Raw genomic sequence first — 18,184 nt, forward strand, 5'->3', positions numbered from 1 at the left:
TTTGAAATCATTTGATGCTGAACTAATGTATACTTTGCCATTATTACCTGTCTTTGTATTATTAATAAGTGTGATTCTTTTGGAGATAATTTGTTTAATTGTCGTGATCAAATTGAGATCTATAAGATGCTTTAATCAACTGCTATTGATCTTATCTGCTTATCATTTGTGTTTGAGAGTTATTTTCATGACATTAGCATTGTTAATGTAGGGGATTAAATCTATTAATTCTTCTTAATAAACTGGTGTGATTATTGATTGGAGTTTAATTTATTGATTGTTATTAACCTTTGTTGATACTCACGACATTCATTGATGACATCCCCTCAAACCTATGTCGCTTCGATCCATCGTCCTCTAGCTCAGAATCCACTACTCACTGTAGATAATAGCTAGGATTCCGAAGCACATTAGCAGGAGTCACAAGAATAAACACAACACCCAGGAACAGAAAAGTTTGAAGTTAAGCAAGTAATGGCAAACAGGGAAATATCTGCCACTATCAACCACAAAGATCATGGTGCATATTATAGTTACACATATGCAGCCCTTTTAGGCATAATACACTGATGATGTCTGTGGTCACCTACCTGTCAATCAACAAACAGCCCTCTGTTCTCCCATAACTACAGTCCTATACCACAATCACTAAATGTCTCTGGAATCATGGCCAGAATGAAGAGCCATTCCAAGGTAAGTACTAGCAACTACAGGCAGCAAATCAACTTGTCAATGCACTGAACGTCTCCATCCCTTTGTAGGAGAACACAGATGCCCAACAGGGCACTAGCTACCACCCATTGCAAAACGAGGACGTACTGTCCAAATAACATCCCAGTTACCACAACAGCTGTTTTTACCACAATGTTAGTTGTACACCGCCCGCAGTTCTATGGAATGACTTAACAATAAGCATAGCTTGAAAGTTATTCCAGAAGCCAGTGGCAGCCCTAAACTTTCTTGTAGCTTGACTGTCAGCACCTCCAAACACAGCACATCAGCTGCACAAGCTGCATGGTCACAACTGCCACAGAGTTCATTGCTAATGATACCAGCAGGTCGATGTTAGCATTAGGCAAAGCTCGTGATATTCTTGTTTTGAATAAACGTTAGTGCCCAGTTTGCTGGATGTGGTGTTCACTTTCCAGGTGAAGGCGACTGGTATTAGATGATGTATCTCGTCAGACAATTCTTTAGATAATCACATTTTCAAAGATTATATCCTCGCTTCGGCCCAATTAGCTAAACACAGAATGCTTTCATGATTTTCGGTCAGGAACCGAAGTTTGAATTTGACCTCAAGCCTCCTGCTCCAAGGTCAAGCACTAGCCTATCCGTTAGGCAACAACCATACACCGAGTACGTCGGGCAGTTTTTTCATGTTTAGAGATTTGTCCTGGACACTTCACAATAAATGACCTGACCAAAAAGTGTGCGTCTTTGTTTTCCAGTCGTGAAATAATGTCCAAGGGTAAATGGTAGACTTTGTGCCATTGCCAAATAATTTATGAAGATGGAGGACAGTAGTTTAGCTAGAATTTAATAAATTGCCAAGGGTCCTCCTGCTGCACAAACTGAATTCCGAAAAAAACATCATTAATTAATAGCCGCCTCCCCTTTGGAGGCACTTCTGGATGGTGCAGGGGAAGATGTCAGTATTAATAGAAATGGACCAGACTGAGATGGATGCGCTGTGGGATGCTGTACCTTCCTGTTGGCCGCGTACTGCATTATTATACAGTTACAGTTCCGTCTCTCATACTCAAAATCATTTATACAGCAGGGCCAAGTTTCTAGTTTGTCAAATTTTAACTTCTGTACCAAATCTCCTCTCACAGGTCATTAGCATTTGTATGTACAAGAGAAAGTCAGTTTTTATTAATGACTTACTCGGATACGTTAATGCTGATAGCGTCCCGGCTGAATTGTAAAACCAGCCATGGCCTACATATCTTTCGGAAAAATGCCACGCCATTCCCTTCTGGCTGTTTTTTTCTCACGAACTTTATGGGATTAGAACAGCATATTTTCCTTCTCATTTTAATAAAGAAAGTAGACCACCAGAACCGATATGCATTTTGTACTTAATCTAGCAATGGATTTGAATTCTAGTGGAAGGAGCCCAGCACCATGCTAGGTTTGGAATATAAAGTATGAGATCGGTTTGCATACATTCATATCGCTATTAGTGTTTCCAATGCATCAGCAAAAATATGATATTGCATATGCATGTCTAATGTAGATTTATTTGACATCAGTCCATCTGAGTTTACATGGACAGCACAATATAGAAAACTGTTTTTCAGTGAATTTAAAAATAGTTCCTTTCAACTTAAATGCATTATATTGTTCTTATTTTTCTTTTAGGACATATTCCTCACAGACCACACATACCTAAATCAGAAAATATATTGTCGTGGTTACTTTAAGTTGCAAAGAGGAATAATATAAGAAGCCTGCTCAATGACTGTAGAGTATCATTAAATATTCAAGTTATATTTTTTAACCAATAGAGAATTCTAGAGTACCAGGGAAACTATAGGTTCTGTGAAGGGGACAGTGATTAAAAGGTACATTTAAATAAGTTCCTTCAATGACCTTTACACAGAGATCTGTATTTGAACTATAGCTCACAGGCTTGGGTTCATGCAAGGAGTCCTCAACTTATATTTCAGACACACGCCCAGGGGCTTCTGCCTGTACTCTGTAGCACAGTGTATTACATTTAAAGTGACAGAGGCTCCTGATTAACCCTGGTGCATGGCTATGACTCTTTGATCAACATTATGTCAGAGCCAGTCATTCCCACAAAGTACCCTACCCCCAGTTGGTACTGGGCACATGGTGTTGTCTTTGACCGTGTCTGGCATGGCGTTTTCGTGGACCCCAGTGTGAGCCAACCTCTGCAGGCGTGTAACCATCACTGATAATGTATTCCTTCACATTCAAATATTTCCTGACTTTCTTGCATAGCTGATTGCACTTCCTGCAATAGGTGATTCCTGAAGCAAAGAAGACTATTGAGATTTTGGTTGCTGTTCTTTTTTGTTTTTCAGGATCCATAACTATTTTAACCCTTCAATGGCTTCTGACAGGACGAACATGAAATGTGAAAGCCAGAGGAATATGAAAAGGAGACAAATGAAGAAATGGAAGACTGAGGTTTCAATATCAGCAACATAATACAGTGTCTGAAAAATGTTCACCATTCCACCCATGAAAAAAACATAATCGTTGAAGTGTGTGACATGCACTCTGTACACATGAAGCTGAGCAGAGGGAACTGAGGAAAATGCTGCTTTGGAACATCATGAATGCTTAAGCATCTTACTGCTTGACATGAACAGGTCCTGAATGCCGCAAAAAAAAAGGAAGGGATGCTGAAGAGCGACTACATCATCTTCTGCAATGTAGCATGCTGGAGATGGCGCCGGAAAACATGCTCTAGGAGGAGCAAGAACAGGTTGATCTTTACTTTGTAACTGTGGGTTTGCATTGCTTAGTGTGCCGTAAAGTGAATTCTTGCTTAGAGCAAAGTGCAAGAGGATGGAAAAATCAAGTGGCTCGCCACCAGAACACGTCCATTTTTGTACCTAGTTATTTTGCCATTGTTCAAGCACATTTTTGATTTGCTGTCCCCAAACAAATAAAACACAAAGAACTTTAAAGCAACAGAAATTGTCAATTTCACTTACAACTTGTAGTTTTTACAATAGAGAATGATATATGTTGTTTAGTATGTCAGTGAGCACGAGTGAAAGTGAGTGAAGCTGAAGGTCTGGAAGAGAGATGAGAGAATGAAACCATGAGTTAAAGGGTGAATGAGATGGTTTGTGAAATTGATGAACTCGTAAGAGAGATTGTACAGTAGAGGTTAACCATAAAACATTCCCAAGCCAGGCTCTGTAGCAAAATTGCCACGGGCAGCTGGCTACAGCTGCGAGTGATCTACTAGCCACTGCAGGAGTCAGCTGCTGATCCTTGCCTCTGACCAAGTCCTGTGCCCTAACAACCAATCATACATAGTCAGCCATGAACAGACAATCTTCACTTAGGCAGTCAACCCAGCTGCCTACGGCTTGCTTCCTGGCTCTGTACCAAACCCGCCACTGGCAGTCAATCCTCGCTGGGCGCAGGGCTTGGACCACACAAACTCACCTATGACAAGTCAGTTTTTTTTTAACGTTTCTAGAGTCCGTAGATCCAGGACAAGCTTCATACCTGTTACTGTGAAACTGGAGCTATATGGATTAGTGCTACCAAAGTGAGTTTTCCCTTAGCAATTTTTTTGAGAGAACTGTTTTGGTTTTGTTATAACATACTTTGCCTCTTGGCCAAAGGAAGAAGCCACTCTTCATGTCCTTCCACATTTTGCTGCAGTCACAGCATGCATGACAAAGCTGTAGACCAAGCCCTGGGCCCAGCCCCTCTGGCCCCAGTGTTGTTGCAACCTTCAGCCACTTGGGACGTGGTGCAGTCTTTCAGGAAGCCCTGTGCAAAGCCCTGTGTCCAGTCTGTGAACTCCCTCTGCATATATATATAGGTATTAAGACTAGGGAATGTTTAAAAAATAAATAACCCCAGTGTGCAAATTGGTTCTTCATCTCTAGCTGTCATGCTAAAATAATCACGAGTTGCCAGCCTTTCAAAGGAAACACACAGCATTTAGACAGTGTATTGCTCTTATTTTTCTTTTTTAAATCTCACTTGATGTTCATAGTCACTAGGGAAAATTTATAAAAAGGATGCCTCTGCAGGTTTGTTATATTTTTTCCTAAGGCTATGGGGGGTTGGGTGGGATGGAATCCATGCCTAGGGTTCTTATAAGACCTGGACGGAGTGAACGGAGTGCGGCTTCATGGAATTCAGTGGAGTTGAAAAAAAAACTCAGTGGAATTCTGTGAAGCTGGAGTTCTGTGCTCCGTGGAGTCTTCCTGAATGCGCCCATCTTGGAAGAGCTAAGCAGGTTCAGGCCTGGTCAGCCAGGCCTGACCCTAGTTAGCGCTTCTGAGATGGGTGCACTCAGGAGGGCTCTAGGCAGAGAAAGCTGCCATTTCAGGCCTCTTGTGCACTGGCCTGTCCTGATTGCAGTGCACATGGGGCTTTCTTTTGCTGCCTACAGCCCTGGCCTAAATTCAGGCCAGGGCAGTAGACATTAAAAGCTGCCAAGCCTGTTGTGCACCGGCCTGACCCGTGTGCACTGCACACTGGGCAGGAGGGTGCACAAGAGGCCTCAATTCAGGCCAGGGCCATAGGCAGCAAAAACATCGGCCTGCCCTGTGTGCACAAGCTGATATTTCAGTCCTAGTTTGTGCACCAGTGTGCACACACAATGACAAAACAAAGAAAGAGACTAGGAATTACCTGGGTCTTCCCCGGGGTCTTGCTCTCCTTGTCGTCCAACAGCGACTCACCAGCAGCTGCCTCCTGCGCTCCAGAGCACGCTACAGCCCAGTTATGGGCTGCACAGCACAAGCACAGACTGTCTACACTTGCACTACGCAGCCCATACTGGGCTGCAGCGTGTACAGGGTGAGCTCTGCTCCGCTGGCAGGGCTAGCAGAGTTTTTGGGATATCTCAGTGCTCCAAGTGGATCATGGAGTTCCAAAAACTCCGTTAGCTCCATCAGTGGAATAGAGTTCCCCACACACCACTAGTTTTTAATTGTTTAATTTTTGATGTCATTGAGGAATAGCACACACATACCACTGCAGGAGATTGTATTTGGCTCGTCTACGTGGGACGCTGCAGCTGTTATAAGCTTTTCATCAACAACCCCAATGACCCTTTTGTGAAATATGTATGGGAGAAACATTACTATATACATTGCAGCCTCTGCTCATAGCTGCCCCATTCCTTATTATCCTGAGTCTTTTGGCAGGACAAGAGAGACTATAAGGTACCAAAGCACGTCGTTAGCACTAGGGCTAGCAGAACCATAATAATATTTTTTTCTGTTCTAGCCTCAGGTTTGAAAGTGAAACATGGACGTGAGGCAAGAAGGACAAGGAAATCTCATTTCTTTACTGGCATCATGAGATCGGAGCAGCCAATTTCCAATTTTGAGGCTTTGGGAGGGGTGTCCCAGCACGACCAAAGCTAATGTGCATGAGATTAAGCCTGTCCTTGTGTAAAGCTGAGAGACGTGTTTGCAACAATGGGGGAAATTCATGAATACATCTCCATAACCCCTGCTCTAGGCAGAGACCAGCCATTGTGCTTAGCCCCCATCCCAACGAAATCAGCTACACATGTCCTTTGTATAGTGGCCTTTAGGTATAGGACTGGTCCTCAGCTCCTGTCGAATCCTAACCAACAGCATGCTGCCTTTGGCAAAGCGTAGAGGCTAGGATTTGCCCTACAGCAAAGCTAATGTGTAGGGAAGGCAAACAAGTGTAAATATTGTTCTTATATTTTTAAAGATTGAGAGCAGACAGTGGTTCCCTAATCATCTGCCTAATCCACAACAAACATTTTTTTTTTACATTCACAAATTGAGAGGGGTACAATGGCACCCCTTCCTTTTCTGCAGATGGCTTACCACCCCAAGTCAGGATCTCAGTCACAAAACATTGATACATACCCAAACAACTCGCTATTTGGAAGATGCACACTAACACTGCCCCTTCCAAATATTGATTTGTTATGCCTTTCTAAGTACATTTTGCGATTCGGTAACCTAGTACTGAAATGAAAAATTGATTTACTACGTTCATATACACTGTGATTTGGTGAATTGCAGGGTGTGACCGCTAAATAGCTTCCTACATCTGACTCTGCGTGTTTATCTTACCGGTTAGGAAAATATATCACATTAGACCGAGCAACAATATTATTTGTAACTAGAACTAACAAACGTGAACCGTCATTGTTCTGTGTTTATTGGTAGCATAACTCTGCTATTTACTTAACTCTCTTAATAGCTTATGATGAATGCTTAATCAAATGGTGAACTTCATGACATGATTGGAGGGGGAGTATTGAACTGCTGACTTATAGTATGTTGGAACTTGTGGAATGTGGTGACATTGATAAAGAATGAGTCCCATCTTACATCAGGTATTGTTTGTTTTTTAGGACTGATGATTCTGCTTTTTTATTTTGAGTTAATGTTGAAAAAAATTGTTACTCATTATAGGAAGGTGGAAAGGGAGTGCACTTTGTCAACTATTTTAGATAAAACCACAACGAATTGATCTTCCTGATAGACTATATAAGCCGCTGTATCGATGATATATTTCACTCATTTATTCACTTTGATTGTTTCACATGTAGGCGCTATAGCTTTTTTTGGTATGTGTAGACAAATCGGTGCCTCTTTTGTTCTACATTTTGGGCTTGGGGCTTTGAGAGAAGAGATTTGGGCCCATATTTAGACTTTTTTTTAGCTGTATTTGCGTCATTTGTTTACACAAGAGCGGTGCAAACGTACAAAATATAATTGTATTTTGTAAGTTTGCACAGCTTTTGTGTCAAAAAATGATGCTAAGGAGGTACAAAAAAAGTATAAAAATGGGGCTTGATTTCTTCAAAGTTTTCCAGATACATAAAAGAATTATGAAATAGAAGTCTATTTAGCACTGTTGCCTGGGCATTATAGGGTTCAATGGATGTGTTGGTTGCATAAAATTAAACAGTGGATAGAACCTGGAGTAGAGATATTGGGGTCATTCCAACTTTTGAAGTCACAGGATCCCCATGTTGGCGGGGACGGTCATACCTCCAAAAGGCCGGCGGAGAAGACCGCCGAATTATGACTATGGCGGTCTTCCAAAACTGAATACAGCCAATCCACCGCCGGCACGGCCGATGCAGTGAACCCACCACAGACGTCAGTAGGCGCCTTTAGATTGCCAGAGAGCATGTTTCTGCCGGACAGATTATGATGTTGCACACTGCCAAAGTTTCCGCTGCGGTTGCACCACCACTGAAAACCCTGGCAGAAACCAACTGTATAAAAGGAGACACTCACCTTCAGGAAGCCATACCCATCTGGAGCCACCATAGATCCTGAACTGCATGTTTTCCCACTGCTCCTGCTTGCCCAATGACTCCAGACCCAGCGACGAAGACAACAACTATAAGTACACACACACTTACCTGTCACTGTTTTAATTTGTGAATGTGCCTATGCACAGACAACATACACATCCGGGAAGGGCGACGAGGCCAACACACACATATACCTGCACACTGATATGCACATTCACACACAGCCACATATACACACACACACACACACACACACACATATTACACACACCATAGCCTACACACACTACCAAAACACACACCAACCCGCAGACAGACAGCATCGGCACAGTTGAACACAACAATACACAACACCAGCAATTCAAACAACTACACCACAGCTGCAACACCCCAAATTCATCGTCACACAACCACAATACACACTTCCAGCTGACTTTACATAGATACAAAAACATGTAACAACACCTGACAACCAACACACACAAACACACCACGCAACAATTCTGATATACAAATGACCACACACACATACACACACAGTACAACCACACAAAGGCCCACAACACCATGAATTGCACATGTGAACACAAACAATACACACATCAACATGCCTGCATGTCCCAAACATAAACATGTCCTACAAACAATACACAGCCATTACTGTGGGACAATTGCAAAGGCCACATCGACACATGCTGCTAAGCCACAACTGGGAGCACAACCAACAAACACACAAAAGTTACTTACACACAAATCAAAGCAGGCAAGACCAAAAAAGCCATGTTCAAAGAAAGGCAGGATAAATATGTGACCATGGGACCAACAACTGGTTGGCCCAGATATATGTGTCTTAGGAGGAAAGGGGGGAGGTGCTGGAAGATGCCATGGTGGATTGGTGACTATCTGTTGGGGTGGTGTCTCCAGGTATGGACAATGTGCTGCATGTGGGTGTGTCAGTGGCTGTTGTGTCTGTGGATGCATGACTGCGGTGGATGTATGCAGATCTGCTATTGTGCTGACTGTGGGTAGGATTGAAATGGTGGCTGTAGAATGTTGATGTAGTGTCTGCAGGTGTGTCCGGTGTACTGTCTGTGAAGGTAGGAGTGGTGAGGGAGTCTGTGCAGGCAGTGGATATTGGTGTGTCTGCAGGTGGGTGTTGTTTGTGTGCACGGTGGGTCTTGTGGTGCTTGTGTTTGTCAGCTGTAGCCTTGGATGTTGAGGTGGGTACATGTGGGTCTGTATGTGTGCTCTGACTGGGACGGGGAAGAGGGGTGTAGGATTGGGAAGAGGTAGGTGGAGGGGGGACGGAAGACAAAGGGTGACTGGCTGCAGTCAGTGTGGAGGCCAGAGCCTGAAAGGATCTCTGTAGGCCAGCCAACGCACCTTGAATGCCCTCCAGGAAAGCATTACTCTGTTGCCCTTGAGTTGCTAGTCTCTGGTTGGCATTCATGATGGTCGACTGACCCACAGTGATTGACCTCAGGAGTTCAATAGCCTCCTCACTAGGGGAGCAGCACTGACTTGGGCGGGGGCAGAGGTGCCTGCGGTGAAGGAAACGTCCACCTCCTGGGTGAGCGGGCATGGACAACTGGGTGGGAAGCTACAGGGAGGGCGGGTGGTAGTAAGGGGGGTGGCGGACAAAGATGGTCCACCACTGCCACCACCGCCAAGGAGTGTCCATTGCAGGAGGATTCCGAAGATGAAGCTGAAGATCCGGTGTACCCCCCGTAGGACTCACCATCCATGCCAATGAGTCCCTCGCTGTCGCTGGTCGCAGCACTCTGGATCCCGTGGCTTGCAGCATCCCCACTCACCTGTCTCACATATCCTTTGCCTTCCAATGCTGATGCACACAAATAGAGGGAGAGGGAGAGGGAGTGAGAGAGAGTGAGAGGGATAGAGAGGGTTAACATAATCCTTACATACACACATTTAAACATGCATATCTGTAGGTAAGCATCTCTTGGTTAGGCTATCTCTGTTGGCATTACACGTATCCTACATCATGTCACAACATGTCACTATTAGCTACCCATGTATGTCAAGCCTCATACCCGCATCAAAATCCAAAATAGTTGGCACGACTGGAGTAATCCACATGAGTGATCCTTGACGTGGTCTCCCTTAACTTTTTGCCTCTGTTTCCCAGGTTGTTGATGTATGCTGGACTCTGATGTTGTTTTTTTTGTTACTTTGGGCACTTTACCACTGCCAACCAGTGCTAAAGTGCAAGTGCTCCTTTACAAAATTGTTTGTAATCTGCTTATCCATGATTGGCATATTTGATTTACTAGTAAGTCCCTAGTAAGGTGCACTAGAGGTGCCAAGGCCTGTAAATCAAATGCTACAAGTGGGCCTGCAGCACTGGTTGTGCCACCCACACAAGTAGCTCTGTAATCATGTCTCAGACCTGACACTGCAGTGTCTGTGTGAGCAGTTTTAACTGTAAATTCGACTTGGCAAGGTACCCACTTGCCAGGCCTAAACCTTCCATTTTCTTACATGTCAGACACCCCTAAGGTAGGCCCTAGGTAGCCCTAAGGGCAGGGTGCAGTGTATGGTTCAGGTAGGACATATAGGCCCTCATTACAACCCTGGCGGTCGGTGTTAAAGCGGTGGTAATACCACAAACAGTCCGGTGGAAAAAAAATGGAATCATGACCATGGAGGAAACCACCAACATAGACAGCCACTTTAACACTCCAACCGCCATGGCGGTAGAAAAAAACACCGCAGCGGTAACCGCCAACAGACAGGTGGAAGACAAAGTACCGCCCACCAAATCACAACAGGCCTATCCGTCACCTTTTCTGGGGAGGAACCAACGCGAACAAAAACACGGCGGAAATAGTACACAGAAGGGAAAACACTCACCTCTCCACACCCCATGAGGAACCAGGACGCCATGGAGGCCGAATTTCAGATACTGCCGATGCTGGTCTTCCTTCTCTTCTATCAGGAGCACCAAAGACGGCAGCGACGACCACGGTGAGTACTGCACCTACAACACAGGGGAGGGGGGAGGGAAAAGAGAGTGACACACACACGCAACACGCAACACCCCCACCCCCACCCTCACCCACAACACCATACACACAAATACATGCAGCAACATTACATATACATCCACCCCCCACCCCCTGGAAGAACACAAGGACAAAAGGAAATTATTTGAAAGAATGTAATCTTGTGAAAGCTCATTATCAAAGTTCAAAATCCAGTAAGTACAATTATGTACACCAACTACACAAGTCCGGATAGTGCACCAATCATTGTCCGTGGGCCACTGGGCCCAAAATGCATGGGTGAAGCCCACACTAGATACCTGACTGGAAACGGAGAGAACCCTGCAGGGGCATCAGATCGAAATGAAACAGGCACCTCAGGGGGAGGCGGAGCAGGGGCACCTCAGCCAGATGAACGCACGATGCCACTGCTGTACGAGGGGGCTCCATGCCCATTGCTGTATCTTGGGGAGTGCAAAGCCACAGTCTCTCAAGTCTCTCCAGTGGGTGGTTTGCCCACTGCTTTATCCTGGGGAGTGCAAAGCCACAGTCTCTCAAGTCTCTCCAGTGGGTGGGTTGTCCACTGCTTTATTCTGGGGAGTGCAAAGCCACAGTCTCTCAAGTGGATAACAGTCTCCACTGGTTCTGGAGGGGGCCTGGTGCCCAGAGTGCTTCATCCTGCCAAGGACTGAGGTGGTGGATGTGATACTCCACTGGTTCTGGAGGGGGCCTGGTGCCCAGAGTGCTTCATCCTGCCAAGGACTGAAGTAGTGGATGTGATACTCCACTGGTTCTGGAGGGGGCATGGTGCCCAGAGTGCTCCACGTGCAGTGTGGCCAGTACAATTCCCTCACCTGCGTGTGCGTGCCACGACATTGGCGAGGTACAGGTAGCATGATATGCCATGGAGGCAGCGACATACCCCACACTGCTGCGGCTTCGCCTTCCACCTGCAGGTGCAAAGAGTGATGACAGTAATGCGTCATGGAAGCTGCCCAGGGTCCTGGAACTATCCTCCAGCCTTGGACAACTGACCACTAGGGATGGCAGGCATGTCAGCGGTGGTACCACTGTCTGAGGACGTCGCAGGGCTGCTGACCGTGCTTGCGGCGGTGTTTGTGGCGGCGGGGCTTGCGGCGGTGTCTGTGGTGGCGGTGCTGGTGGCGGCGTCTGTGGCGGCGGGGCTGGCGGCGGTACATGGGTCAGCACCTGCTGAGGGAGAAAGCAGGATGTCTCTTGCAGCCTCGGACGGCTGCCCACCGGGGAAGAGGTTGGGGACTGTCGCAGTGGCTGTAGACGTGCCGGAGGCGGTGCAGGTGGCGGTGCAGGTGGAGGTGGAGGTGAAGGTGGCGGTGCAGCTCACGGTGTTCACCACCATACAGGTTGGCGTGGACGTGGACAGAAGGTCTGACACTGGTCCCTCAGTCGGTGTCACCATGCCCTCTCCCGACCTGCCCTTCTGTTTTTGGCCCTTCCCCACCTTTGATGGTGGTGCAGTTGTCTTGCCACTATCCCCTTTCGTTTTTGCTGAGCCCTTGGTGGCTGGTACTTTCGGCTTCTCCCTCTGGGATGTGGGCACCTTTTTCACCTTGGCAGGTGGCAGAATGTCCTTTCCCTTGCTACGTGGCACACTGGCAGCCCTGATGGGTGGCGCACTCCATGACCCCGCAGTTGCTGGCACCACTGTGCCTGGGGATGTGGTGGCTGAGGTGCTGGGCTGGGACCTGGAAAGCATGGCCCTAGGGGAAGGATGGGGGGAAGGTGAAGGGAAGAGGTCAAGGTTTGCCAGGAAAAGGTTTTTAGACACACTATGATGGGTAGATGGAGGGGGTTTTGGAGTGGAGGAAAAGGTAGTGGTTGTAGGAGGTGTACGTCTGCTGAATTTGGGTGAAGGTGCATGGGCTGGAGGCTGTTGTGAGGTGGATGGCTGTTGGGTGGGTGTGTGCCTGCGTTTGTGTACTTTGGGAGGAGGGCTCACAGACACACTGGGAGAGGACACTGGGGATGTGTGAATGGTAGTGGGGGTGGTGATTGCATGTGAGCAGTGTGTGGTGATGGGCGTGCTGGTGATGGAGGTAGTGGCTGAGGATGTAGTGCATGCAGGTGTGAGTGGAGACGAGACAGGGAGGGAGGAGGGAGATGTGGAGGAGGGGAACACAGTGGAGGAACTGGATGTTGTTATGTGTGCATGGGTATGGTGCTTGTGTGAGTGCCTGTGGGATGTGTGGTGCTTATGTTTGCCTGAGCCACTCTTTTGTGTTGATGTGTGTGCATGCTGGTCTGATGGTGTGCTTGGGATAGGCAGAGGTACAGGGGATTGGGTCTGGGTGGAGGAGGTTGGAGGGGGGAGGCTGGACACAGGGACAATGGCTGCCATCAGTGCTGAGGCCAGAGCCTGAAATACTCTCTGTTAGGCCGCGTGCCCAGAATGAATGCCCTCCTCTTATGCATTTGTTTGTTGCAAATGCCTTTCAACACCCTGGATGGCATTCAAAATGGTAGATTGCCCAACAGTGAGGGATCTCAGGAGGTCAAAAGCCTCCTCACTGAGGCCAGCAGGGCTGACTGGGGCAGGGCCTGAGGTCCCTGAGGCGAAGGAGATGCCCACCCTCCTGGGTGAGCTGGCAAGGGACACACGCTGAGGGGCTTCTGGGAGGGCGGTGCTGGTAGGGGGGGTGGCGGCTGTACCTGTTGATGTGGTGGGCAGAGAGGGTCCCGCCACCGCAAGTGAGCTCCCATCAGAGGAGGAGTCACTGTCGCTGGTCTCTGCTCCTGTTCCCGCCGTGGAGCTCCCCTCGCCCTCCGCCCCACTGGTGGCTTCAGACTACGTAGCTTCACCCTCCAGGGCCAAGTGGGATGCAGGGCCCTCCTGCTCCGGTGCCAATTCTCCTCCGCCTGATGATGCTATTGCACACAAGAACAGGGAGACCACAAAAAGGGGGGCAGAAAGACAGAAGAAAGACATGTTCAGTGCATGCAACACCACTACCGTTGGCGGACACAACAGACAGTGAGCATCCCTCTGCACTACGCCATGCACTTATAGTTCCTAGATTTTTCACATGGCCATGGGGTACGAGGCCTAAGCCCATTGCTGCACACCTGGAAGTCACAGGAGCCTGACTAGGTGTCGATGGCTCTTACCACTAGTGGGTTTGGGGTGCCACATAGCCTGCCTCACAAGGGACCTTGCCTACCAAGATCACCCTGGCCTAGGGGAACCCACTGCCCACCTCCCCCGCCCAGACACATCGTAATGCACACAGAGTCAGCTGAAAGAGAGTGTACTCACCCCCTTGTGGCTGCTGTGATGCCCTCAAGCGCCCATCCAACTCCAGATAGGCCGCTTCCAGGATCCTGAACATCAGGGGGGTCATGGTGCGACGGGCACCCCTTCCACATTGGGAGGCCATCCCCAGCTGGGCCTCCACCGTCTTCTTGCTCCAGCGGCGCAGGTCCTCCCATTTTTTACGACAGTGGGTGCTCCATCTGTGGTAGACCCCCAGGATCCGGACGTCCTTGGCGATGGCACGCCAAACAGACTTCTTCTGGTGGGCGCTGACCTAGAGGAATTGTATAAGGGGAAAGGACATTACTTACCCAGCCGGACCGTCATACTCATTGCCCACCAGTTCCCACCCATGCCATGACGCAGATACACTCAGCATCCGCACATGTAGGCCTCAGCCCCCCTCCACGTTACTTCCAGCCACACCACTCAAAGCAGGCATTGCCCATTCAGCATGCTCACAGTGTACTCACCTGTTTGTCTGGAGGACCGTACAGTTGCGTGTACTGGGGGAGGACCCCATCCACTAGTTTCTCCAACTCCTCCGAAGTGAAGGCAGGGGCCCTTTCCCCAGACACTGTAGGCATTGTTGCTTTCAGACACAGGTCACAGCAGCACTTGCAGTGTAGGGCTTCTCCTGTTGAAGGTCAGGTATCAAGTGAGTGAACAGACAGAAAATGGAGGTCACGTCCGCGGCGGTGCGTACCGTCACCGCCGGCGTACATCGTCATTGGCTCCTCGGACCCATAGGGCCCAATGTTAACCAGTGCTGAATTGCGCCGCGGTCTTCGACCGCCCTCCGTGACGGTGTACAACGCCAGTGCAGTTACCTCATATCCCCTTGTCCCACCTTACAGGTCAGGCAGCCGACATTTCAGGGGGCCACATGGCATTATTAATAACTGCGTCACACCTATCTAGGCCTGGAATACACACAGTTACAGGCAGATTGCAGATTAATACCTTTTCAGCAAATTACATTTTGTGATACCTCAGTGTTGGCTGACTCTCTGCTCGCTGTTCTCCTCCATATGGCACGTCTGCTGGGGCAGGTGATGAGATGGCGGCATCCTCCGGTGTACAGACCCCTGGTGGACCTGTTGACAATGGAAGAGAGACACATCATAGTCACATACAGATGTGATCGTGCAACAATCCAGGAACTGTGTGCCCAGTTGGAGGCAGACCTGGTGTCAGCTATCCTCCATCCCACAGGGATACCCCCTCTAGTGCAGGTCCTGTCAGTTCTCCATTTCCTGGCAAGTGGTTCCTTTCAAACAACAGTGGCCATTGCATCAGGGATGTCCAAGTCAATGTTCTCTAACGTGTTGTCCAGAGTGTTGTCTGCCCTGCTGAATCACATGCGCAGCTACATCGTGTTCCCTCAGGTGGAGGATTTGCCCACAGTGACAGGTGACTTATATGCCATGGGACATATCCCCAACATCATTGGTGCCATTGATGGGACACATGTGGCATTAGTACCCCCACGCAGGAGTGAACAGGTGTACAGAAACCAGAAGAGCTACCATTCGTTGAATGTGCAGATGGTGTGTTTGGCAGACCAGTACATCTCCCATGTCAATGCCAAGTTTCCTGGCTCAGTGCATGACGCTTACATTTTGAGGAATAGCAGCATCCCTTGTGTGATGGGGCAACTCCAGAGGCACCGTGTGTGGCTAATAGGTGAGGCCAAGGACCCAATACAGTGTGAATAGGTGTCTGGGTCTGGGGTTGCCCCTACGGGTTAGTGTGTGTCTAACAGTTGTCCCTCGATATTTGCAGGTGACTCTGGTTACCCCAACCTGTCATGGCTACTGACCACAGTATGGAATCCCAGGACAAGGGCAGAGGAATGCTACAATGAGGCACATGGGCGAACTAGGAGGGTGATCGAACGCACCTTCGGCCTCCTGAAGGCCAGATTCAGGTGCCTCCATATGACAGGTGGTTCCCTATACTACTCACCAAAGAAGGTGTGCCAGATCATCGTGGCCTGCTGTATGCTGCACACTCTGGCTTTGCGACAGCAGGTGCCTTTTCTGCAGGAGGATGGGCCAGATGGTGGTCTTGTGGCAGCTGTGGAGCCTTTGGACAGTGACGAAGAGGAGGCAGAAGAAGAGGATATCGACAACCAAAACAAAATAATCATGCAATACTTGCAGTGAGACACAGGTAAGAAGATGTCACTGCCTCCCATATCTCATACTATTGTTTGAGCTAGCACAAGTCTGTCATTTTCTCTCAGTGTATGGACCCTGACTTGTCACTTTGCCTTTCCATTTCACAGATGTGGCTCCTGCTTTGTGCCCTCTGCTATGTTTCCTCCTGGCCTACAGCTGTGTTACATTGGTATGTGCACAAGTAAATTGACATTGCTATATTCCATGGTTATTGCAATTACACATTTGTGAAAGCACAGACTGACTCCAGATTATTTTGTGATTGAAGTATGTTTTATTCTGTGCTAATAAGTGGAGGGGGTTGTAAAATGGGCTAGGGGGATGGTGGAGGAATGTCCATGGCAGTCCAGTCTATTTGTTTCACAGGTGCATTGTCCAAAGGGGCATAGGAAGTGGAGCAATGGCAGTTAAAGGATGGATAGGGTGACAAAGTGGGACAGAAGGGTGACATTCGGGGGGGGTCTCATTTCCTGGTGGGGGTCTTGGCAATGTTCTCTGTCATGTTCCTGGATATCAGGGACCATTTGCGGGGTGGTTCTTCATCTGCAGGAGGTGCGGTGCTGGTGTCGTGTTCCTGTGGCGGTGCCTCCTATCCACTAGCGCCGGCGGAGGTGGAGGGCTGTTCAACATCCAGGCTAGTGTCAGGGGCCCCTTGTTGTGCCACTGTGTCCCTCCTGGTGTTGACAAGGTCTTGCAGCACCCCTGCAATGGTGACCAGAGTGTTGTTAATGGACTTCAAGTCCTCCCTGATCCCAAGATAGTGTTCCTCCTGCAGCCGCTGGGTCTACTGAAACTTGGCCAGTACCGTTGCCATCGTCTCCTGGGAATGATGGTAAGCTCCCATGATGTTGGAGAGGGCCTCGTGGAGAGTGGGTTCCCTGGGCCTGTCCTCCCTCTGTTGCAAAGCCGTCCTCCCAGCTTCCCGGTTGTTCTGTGCTTCTGTCCCCTGAACGGTGTGTCCACTGCCACTGCCCCCAAGTCTCTGATCATCCTGTGTTAGTGGGGTTGCCTGGGTTCCCTGTAGTGGTGGACACACTGCTGATTGGTGTGTCCTGGGGACAGAAGGATGGGCCCGCTGGGTGGGTGCTGTGCTGGTGTTTCCTGAGGGGGGAGGCTCTGGGTGTCTTGTAACTGTGTCAGGGGAACCGACTGTCCCGAGGTCCCTGATGAGCCGGGCTGGTCATCTTGATCCAGGCGTGCAGAGCTGCTGTCATCACTGTGGGTCTCTTCTGTGGGGGGATTGGATATGTCTGGCACCTCCTGTCCGGTGACGATGACCAGGGCTCCTGTAGGGGTGTAAAAGCATATTTATTGCATTTGTGTGTGCCATCGTGTGCTATGGGTGAGTGACCCTCTACTCCAGTGCTTGCATTCTTGGCTTGGTCCTTGTATAATAGTTGGTTTGGGGTCTGTGTGGGTATCTGTACTGGACATGCTTTGGTTATGGGTGTCCATGCATTGGTGTTACATGCAGAGCTTGTTTTTGGGATGTGTGGGTTGTGTTGGTGGGGTATCTGTGGGTTGTTGGGGTGATGGGTGTGAGGGTAAGGGTGGGGGTGGGATATGTGATGGCATGCAGGTAGGGTGGGGGATAAAGTAGTAAAGATTTGCCTTACCAGAGTCCAGTCCTCCTGCTACTCCTGCGAGGCCCTCAGGATGCAGAATTGCCAAGACTTGCTCCTCCCATGTTGTTAGTTGTGGGAGAGAAGGTGGG

This window comes from Pleurodeles waltl, chromosome 10 (assembly GCF_031143425.1).
Source record: "Pleurodeles waltl isolate 20211129_DDA chromosome 10, aPleWal1.hap1.20221129, whole genome shotgun sequence".
Taxonomy (NCBI): domain Eukaryota; kingdom Metazoa; phylum Chordata; class Amphibia; order Caudata; family Salamandridae; genus Pleurodeles; species Pleurodeles waltl.